Here is a 9377-nt window from a genome sequence, read left to right as displayed (position 1 = left end):
ATTGTTCTCTCTCCCCTTGAAAGCTCCTATTGATATCCTGCCTCCCTTAATTATGGAGTCCACATCTATCTACATCTGCCTTGTATGCAGCCCTGTTGATGGAGGCCTTGTTCTCCCAGCTTTGTTTACAAATGATGTCACCCAGGACTTTCTGTGGGGTGAATATACTGTGTTGAGAGGACAGATATTCTCTTAAAATCTCACAAGGGCACTAGGAGGCTGGAATGGTTTGAATTGTCAACCACATTGGGGGTATTAGAGACGTAAAATGTCAAAGAGGACGTGACAAAGGCAATGATCAGGATCCTTCCTCAGATTCTTTGAGTCACATTGCTTTCTACCTCCTCAACATGATCACAAGAGTCTATGAGGCCAAATACTAGCAGAGGGTCCTGGTGATGGTATCAGATGCACACTGCGTGCAGTTCAGGGCTTGTGCCGGGGGTACAGGAATGAACAGGGACCCTGTCCTCAAGAAGACTACAAATGAGAGGGAAACATGAACTCAAATATCACAAGCTCGGGATGAGGAGGGTGTTCAGGGAGGGCTTTCTGGAGAAAGTAGCGGCTCTGCCGCCCTTGAAGGAGCCTCAGCCTAGAGCCTCACCCTCCAAACTTTTCTACCTACACTCTCCTAATGTCAGAGGAGAGTCATCTCTGGGAGATTCACTTGCCATATGACAAAGTATTTATTTTAATATATTTATGTTTGGTTTAAGATAAAAAATAATTTTAAATTAAATATTACTGGGTCAAAATGAACTCTCCAGGGGAAAAAGACACTGATACATTACCAGGTAATAGTATAATGATACCAGTTTAACACTTACTGAGAGCTTATTGTGTGCCAGGCTTTGGACAACATTCTCTACCTCCACTATCTCAGTTAAGCCTAATAATAGCCTGTGGAGAAAGTACTGCTATTATCCCCATTTTACAGATGAGCAAACCAGGGCTTAGAGAAGTTAAATAACTTCTCTAAAGTCACTCACAAATCAGTGGTTGAACCGGGATGCAGACCTAGGCCTGTCTGACTCCAGAGCCAATGCTCTTGCTATTATGCACCCTTGGGGTACATCCCTTGCATCACAGACTTGTGTCTGAGAAGCACAAGATAAGAAAGGTCAAAACTCCTTGCTCTTGCCTCCAAGCTCCACAAGTGGTCATCTCTGCCTCCTCACATGCTGACTCCTCCTGAAATTACTTGGAGCCACCAGAATATAACAAGCTGTTTCCTTCCTTTGTTCTTTCACACAAGCTTCTCACTTTCCTGGAATCCCAGACTAAGCGTCCATCTGTAATTGAGTTTCCTCCTCCAGGAAGCCTTCTCTGACTCACCAAGTGGAGCTCACCATCCCTTCCTCTGCACCAGAGGAAAGCTGGGCATATGCCGGGCATATTCCCCTGTCATTACTTTGGGGCACTGTCTGTCTCTGCTGCTGCACCCTGACACCCTCCAGTCAGGAACCATGGCTTCTTCACCTCTGTGTCCCTAACACCTTGCACAGAACCTGGCACACAACTTGCCTAGATTCCCCTCCACCGTTTTTCTTTTAGAGTCTGGATAGAGGACAGCTAGCATTTTGGTAAAACATCAGAAAAGTCTGAAGAAACAATTTACCAAAAAGCGTTCAACATTGAGATTCTTTTACCAGCTGTAAGATTCTTTGTATCTTTTAACTCACTCAGTCCTGGTAGGACTAAGTAGAAGCTGCTGGTGGAGCAGAGGGGGGCAGAATTTCAGCCAGAGATTCCCCCCAAAATCTCCTGAGCCTCATTTCCCCTGCTTCCCTCTTGTCTCAGCACCAGTCGAACATGGCCCATTTATAAGATGAACCCGTAGCATCCTTGGGGTTCCAAGCTGTGTAGAAGTAGGACCTTAGTCTTACTCAGTGCCGTGTCCCCACCACCTAGAAGAGCACTTGGCACATAGTAGGCTCTTAAGAAATATTAGTTGACTTAATGACTTTTGTTTGAAGAAGTAATGTTTTTAATTATTGTGCTAAAAAATGTTGGTGAGAATATGGACCAACTGAAACTCTCCTCCACTGCCAATGGAAATGTAAATGGTGCAGACACTGCAGACACCTGCCTGTCAGTGTCTACTAAATCTGGACACATGACCCAGGAATTCCAATCCTAGAAGTATATGCAACAGAAATCCATTCATATTTTTACCAAATTATATAGATGATGTTCATAGCAGCACTCTTTATAATAGCCAAAAATGAAAAACTACCCAGATGCCCATCAGCAGTAGAGTGGGTGAACAAATTGAGGTATAGTCACACGATGGCACACTGCACAGTCATGAGGGTGAACCACCTATAACCACATGCAACAATTCATATGAATCTCACAGTCAACAGTGAGTGAAAAAAGCCAGACTCAAAAGAGCATATATAGCATGGTTCCATTCACTTATGTACAAAAACAGGCAAAACTAAACTGTGCTGTTAGAAGTTAGAATGGGAGCCTAGACAGGAAGGGAGCACAATCGGGCTCTGGGCTGATAATGTTCTTTCATGATTGACTTTCTGGTTGCACACATGTGTTCAGTTTGTGAAATCTGACATCTGCATGTGTGAGGTAATAAAAAAAATATATAAGTCTCTGCCTTCAGTTCCTGGCACAGAGGTCCTAAAACCCTTGTAAATTCCTAAATGATAAGAGAACTAGGAGCATCTCTTGTTCTAATGAGGCGACTTGGAGTGGGCTACTGGATGGGGATTGGTCACCAGAAAGACCATACCATGATTAGAAGCTTGGAATTTTCAATCCCAGCCCCCATCCTCCAGAGAGGGGAGAGAGGCTAGAAATGGACTTAATAATTGATCATGCCTATGTGATGAAGCTGCCATAAAATCCCAGTGGGATGGGGTTCGGAGAGCTTCCTGGTCGGAGAATACATCCGCAGAGACAGAAGTTCCTGTACTTGGGATCCTCCCAGACCACCTCGCCCTATCTGTCTCCTCTTCTGACTGTTCATCTGTATCCTTCATCATATCCTTTAATAAACTGATAAAGTAAGTAAGTATTCCTCTTAAATTCTGTGAGCTGCTCTATCAAATTAATCAAACTCAAGGAGGGGGTCATGGGAACCTCTGATCTATAGCTGGTCAATCAGAAGCGCAGGTGATAACCTGGGCTTGCTACTGGCATGGGTGGGGGGCAGTCTTATGGAACTGAGCCCTTAATCTGTGGGATCTAATGCTATTTCTCGGTAGATAGCGTTAGAATTGAATTAAATTGTAGGACACCCAGTTGGTGTCACAGAAAATTGCTTGTTGTGGGGAAAAAAAACTCCACGCTTTTGGTGACCAGAAGTGTCAGAAGTGAAGTGTTCTATGTAAAAAAATAAAGGAGACACACACAGGAAAGAAACACAGTAGGGAAGAACTAGATTTTTCCCTACATAAGAAGGAAAAAACTGAGCTTTCCTGTTTTTTCATGTTTCCATAAAACTTCTTTAAATTACTATACTAGGCATTAAAAATTACTTTGTGTTTTGGGGTTTCTCTTTCACCATTCAAGAAGTTGCTTTTTATTTTTCCTCTTATTCCCGACATTCAGGATGGCAGCGCCACCTTGTGGTCACACCTACATGACGCTCCAGTCTGTGAGAACCAAACTTTATTTTACTATCATGCCTCTCTCTAAATAGCTGAAGTGAAACATTAAATAGTAAAGAGATCATTCTTATAGCTAAAAGTTTTAAACAAATCAACTCCTGAAAGCGATTTGGCAACTTTTTCCTTTGACCATTTTTCTTTTATTAACTTTTATTAACTTAGTCTAGCTCAAATCCTATACCCTTTGTGATTACAGCAGTCTCCCCTTATCCAAGATTTCACTTTCCATGGTTTCAGTTACCCACGGTCAACTGCAGTCCAAAAACATTACATTTTCTCAACCATTGACATCATCACTTGATGATCCAAGATCATCCATGTAGCCTAACAATAGGTCACAATGCCTATGTCACTCACCTCACTTCATTTCATCATATAGGCATTTTATCATCTCACGTCATCATAAGAGTACAGGACAATAAGATATTTTGAGAGGCCACTTTCACATCATTTTTATTATGGTATATTGTTATAATTGTTCTATTTTATTATTAGTTATTTTGTTAATCTTTTATTGTGCCTAATTGATATATAGGAAAAATCAGTATATATAGGTTTTGATACCATCCCAGGTTTCAGGCTGGGGATCTTGGAATGGATCCCCCCCATAAGGGGACTGCTATACTCTGACTTTTATCTTAAAATCAATAAAGGCTTGCAAAGACCCTGAAGGTGTCACAGGAGCTTGGCATCAGAAGGTGGTAGTATCTCTGTTTAATCCCCAGACCTATGGAACCCAAGTTTAGAAACCAGGTGCATTGAGTTTATAAGCTCCAGGTTTATGAGCTCAGTAAAAGGGATCTTTTAAAAAGTCTTGCTTTCCCTGCTAGTACTTAATGTACTTTATAGCTTCTACCAGCCCTTTGCTTCCCTTCCCTCTCTTAGTCAAATTAGGAAACTGGGGTGTGGAGGACCTACACAGAACAACTCCACTGTTACCCTACGTGGTTCTCCATGCAGCCAGAAGGAGAGAGCATTCCCTTGGCTCCTGCTCAGGGCAGACAGCCTGGCCCACCAAGCAGGACCACCCATCGAGGCTGCCTGGTGTTCAGGCTTCTCCCAGCATCACCCTGCAGGTATCTATTTCTGAAGCCTGCCACTGGACTTCCTCAGTGAACCCACAGAACTGTTTCCATAGTGGGAGAGGAGGAAAATTTCCTCCACCTGCAAGGTACTTATGGCTTATCTAATAATCAAATAGACATGAGAGATTAACAAGAAAAAAATAACTAAATTTAATACATACATATGTGTGGAAACACCGCGTACATGAGAGAGTCAGAGTCAGAGTCCCCCAGGCAGAAAGGGAGCATGGGTGTATATGACATTCTGAGCTAGGGATAAGGGAAGGCACCTTGGGCCTTCAGAAGGTATTTGAAAGAAGAGTAGACGTTAATAAGTACAAGTTTGCCCTGCCCTATAGATAGGTCAAAAGAGGGTATCTCTCATAATCTCTTATGATGGGCCAGGCCCCTAACTCAAGTTCTTTTAGGAAATTAAGAAGCGGAAGTTTCTCTTAAGCTGGAGCTAAAGTTTCTTTTAGCTGAAAACAACCCACTTACCACGGAGGCACACACACCTTCAAGGCTGGATGCAAGCATGTCAGAATTTTAGAACCTCCCTTAACATGTTTTTGCAAAGAAAACTCCAACAGGCTTGATGGTATACAAATTGCCTGGAACTGAGGTGACAGGGCCGGAGGCTGAGAAGGCTCTAGCACTGGGAGGGAAGGAAGACAGAATGGCTTCCACCCACATCCAGCTCCCCTGCACTTTTCCAGAGTATATTGCTTGGAGGCAGGAGATACCTTTCTTCCTGCTCTGGCCAGAAAGTGTGGCAAAGCCTGGGCAGCAACTACCAGGCCTCCAGGAGCCTGCCATCCACACACCTGCCCTCACAGAACTCCTCTTGGGAAACCCTCTGACCCCTCGGGTAAGCCCCACCCTCTCCAGACTCAGGCTCAGCCCTAGGCACAGGGACCCCCATCTCAGAGCCTCAGGTCAGGCCCGAGCTTTCCTCCTGAGTGCCTTCTACCTGTCATCCACTCTCTAGGTCTTAAACTGTTTGGTTTGTAGTTGATATTAAGTGAGTCCTCTTAAGATTAATCTCCCTGGTTGTCCCCCACCTCTCACATTTACACCTCTGGTCTCCATCCCCTGACTTCTAGCCCCAACTCCCCTGCCTTGGGCCCCTCTCAGGGCCCCTTGGATGGCTGCCCATGACCCATCCTGGAAATAGCTTTTCTTCTAATTAACTTTAAATGATGAAACACAATGCCTGATTAAAGGAACAGAAACTTGTTTTGTTTCCCCAAGATGACATATAAAAGTTGCTAACAAATTCTGTCTGAAAGTGACCTTGCAAGAGATCCTTGCTCTGCTAGAAGCCCTGTGGGCCTCCCCTCAGCCGTTTTAGTGGGGAGCTGAAGCTGCTGGCCCAGAGGAGGGGGTTCAGGGCCTGTCCACTAGCTTAGCCAAGACTGTTCCTTTCCATAGCTTTGGTGTAAATCTGGCTGCTGAGAAGATATGAGCACTTTTCACAGGGGCCAAAGAACCTCTTTGGAATAAAGAGATTGATTTGTCAATTATACCTCGATAAAGCTAAAAAAAATTTTTTTTAATTAATTTAAACTTAAATTTTTTTTTTGAGAACCCTAATCCCTTTTCTTTGGAGGTTTAACATTAGAACCTCCCTAATGGACAGAGGTGGCTCTAGATAAGGTCTGCTGACAGGAGAGGGTGCCAAAGGCCCAAGGGGAATGTCATGAGCAAAGGAAGAGACAGAACTAGTGACCCTGTGTCTAAGTCAGCTCTGGCTATTATAACAAAATATCACACACTGGGTGGCTTAAACAAAAGACATTTATTTCTCACAGTTTTGGAGTCTGGGAAGTCCAATATCAAGGTTCTCATATATTTAGTGTCTGGTAAGAGCTCTCCTCCTGTCTTGCAGATGGCCCACCTTCTCAGTGTGCCCTCACATGGCGGACAGAGAGAGAGCTCTGGTTTTTCCCACCTCTTATAAGGGGCTGCACGCTCATGACCTAATCACCTCCCAAAGGCCCCACCTCCAAATACCATCACACTGGGGTTAGGGCTTCAACATACAAATATCGGAGGCGGGGCACAAACATTCAGTCGGTAACACTAAGACCTAGAGTGGTTCACGGGGGAGGACAAGTCTGGCACAGGTTGAAGGTGCCCCCTGACCCGATAGATGCCTAGAAGTTGTGCTTTGGAAACTATAGCTGATCGGGAGGTTTTGCACCTTCAGGGCCCAAGGACATGGCAGTCTTGGTCAATAGCACTATTGAGGGAGTAGGGTCGCCCTGAGTAAGCCATGCATTGGCAGTTAAAGAATTAGAATTCTGACAGCCCAGACATCTGGTGGCTTAAGGAGGGCCAGAGCTGAGCATGAAGTGGGTGGATAGCACAGCCATGAGCAGGGACAGCATCAAGCTGCATAGTACCTGTTTTCAGCAGCAACATCTGGCAGCAATGGCAGAAGCAACAAGGCAGTAGAAAATGGAACCTGCTGGTGGGCTGATGGGATTCAGGATTCTCCAGGTCTCTCTCTGCAAGGCATCTGGAGACAGGATGGCCCTTTTAAACTGTCGAAGTCTCCATGGGTTCTCCAAGAACTTGAACAAACGACTTCCCACTTCTCTGGCCTGATGAGATCTTAAACAATAGCTTTAAATATGAAATAGAGAGGAAACTTTAGTTGTACTCCAGGATGGTAAAATCAATCATAAGGCAGCATTAAATGCATTTTGTGTCCCCTCCTCAAGGCAGAGAAGCACCATAAGCATTGCAGTGGAGAGAAGAACCAGGCTTCTACTGTGTCTCCAACGGGCTACAGCTGACTGACCTTGATCAAGTCACGTAACCTCTTTGAGACTCAGTTTGAAATCTACAAAATCACAATCATGTCACCTATCTGCCCAGTAAGGCCATTGTAAGGATTGAGATAGGGTATATAAAATACCAGGCATCTAATAGATCCTCAGTAAATGAGTTTCCTCTTCCCTTCAAGATAGACACCACACGTTTTAGATCCTCAACTGGACCCAGCATATAATCTAGCCAAAAGTTAGTCCTCAGGAAAGGTTTATTTGTTTGATACCGGGTTTCCCCTGCCCCGTCCAGCAAGTGGTGAATCCTGCCACATCCAGTGCAGCCCTGGGAAATAATCCTGAGTGGGAACAGTGGGAGATTGAGAAAAGAAAGAAGACAGAAAGCTGAGATAAGGAGGCCCAATGTCCACTGATGATGGAGTAGAGAGCGATTTTATTTTTGCAAGTTGCTTTTATACAAGAGCATACATTTGCAGACTAAAATGAGATTATTCCCACCCAACCTCCACATCCTACTATAATCATTTGCATTTCTGTAGATTATCCCCACCCTACACAGCCTGCTATAATCATTTGCATTTCAACACTGCATTGTTCTTTGATCAGTTCTTACTTCCCCATTCTTAGGAGGATTTGCGGAGGTGAGGCAACCCTTGGCTGGCCTCACAGATTGCAAGGACCTGGTCAGCTTGCAACCCACTCTCTACATTACCCCATATTAACTCACCCTCGGGGTGGAACCACATCCCGCAGACTTGGGATATTTTTGAGCCCAGAGGTTGTTGAGCATTGACAGAGTAGTAGGTGTCTTCTCTTGACCTTGCCCTTTCCTTGGCCTGGAGGCCACACCACAACTCACTGCCCTGGACAACGCATCTTTCCACTTTTCCTGCCCAATTTTAGCTCTGCAGCTGCCAGCAGGGCTGCTCTGTTGCTCCTTGCTGCTTCTCATTAACACCTGTGCCAGGTGGGGATGTGTGCCCCCTTAGTCCCAGCATCCTACACCGACCCCATGGCATCCTGCTCCACCCTCGGGTTCTTCTTGGGGATCTGTTTGCTGTCCTTGGCCTGGTTCTCTTCACCACCAGCTGAAGGGTCCAGAGTCTTTCAAAAGTCTTTTTTGTTTAAAGCTTCAAAATAAGTTTTTAAAGATACGTGACTGTATTTGAATTCCTTCTATAAAGCTCCATGATATTTTCTATCTCTCCTATGAAGTTTATCACATTCTGCCTTGGGTTAGTTATTTGTGCATTTAACTTTTTTTTTTTTTTTTTAGGTACAATCAATATATATTAGTTTCAGATGGGCAGCATAATGATTCATTATTTGTACATCTTGCAAAATGATCGCCATAAGTCTAGTTAATATCCGTCACCATACATAGTTACAAAAATTTCTTTTTCTTGTGATGAGAACTTTTAAGATCTCAGCAACTTTCAAGTATACAACACAGTATTGCTAACTATAGTCCCCATGTTGTACATTACATGTCCAGGACTTATTTATTTTATAACCGGAAGTTTGTACCTTTTGACCACCTTCGCACATTTTCACCTACCTCCAAACCTCCACATCTGGCAATCCACCAATCTGTCCTCTGTATCTATGAGTTCAGTTTGCTTGTTTGTTTAGATCCCACATGCAAGGGAGATCATAGGATATTAGTCTTTCTCCATCTGACTTATTTTACCTAGCATAATGCCCTCAGGATCCATCTATGTTGTCACAAATGTCTTGATTTGAGGAAATTACTTTTTTCTTAAACATACAGCTAAATTATTTAACAAAAAAATACAAATTTCCACATTGGAAACCACAGTAAATTTGTTTTTCATGTCTATCTGTGTAGGTTGTACCTCTGGTGTGAAATTTATGTTTCAAGTGTTTAT

Source organism: Pteropus vampyrus, unplaced genomic scaffold (assembly GCF_000151845.1).
Source record: "Pteropus vampyrus isolate Shadow unplaced genomic scaffold, Pvam_2.0 Scaffold50, whole genome shotgun sequence".
Classification (NCBI taxonomy): domain Eukaryota; kingdom Metazoa; phylum Chordata; class Mammalia; order Chiroptera; family Pteropodidae; genus Pteropus; species Pteropus vampyrus.
This window is presented reverse-complemented; position numbering follows the sequence as displayed.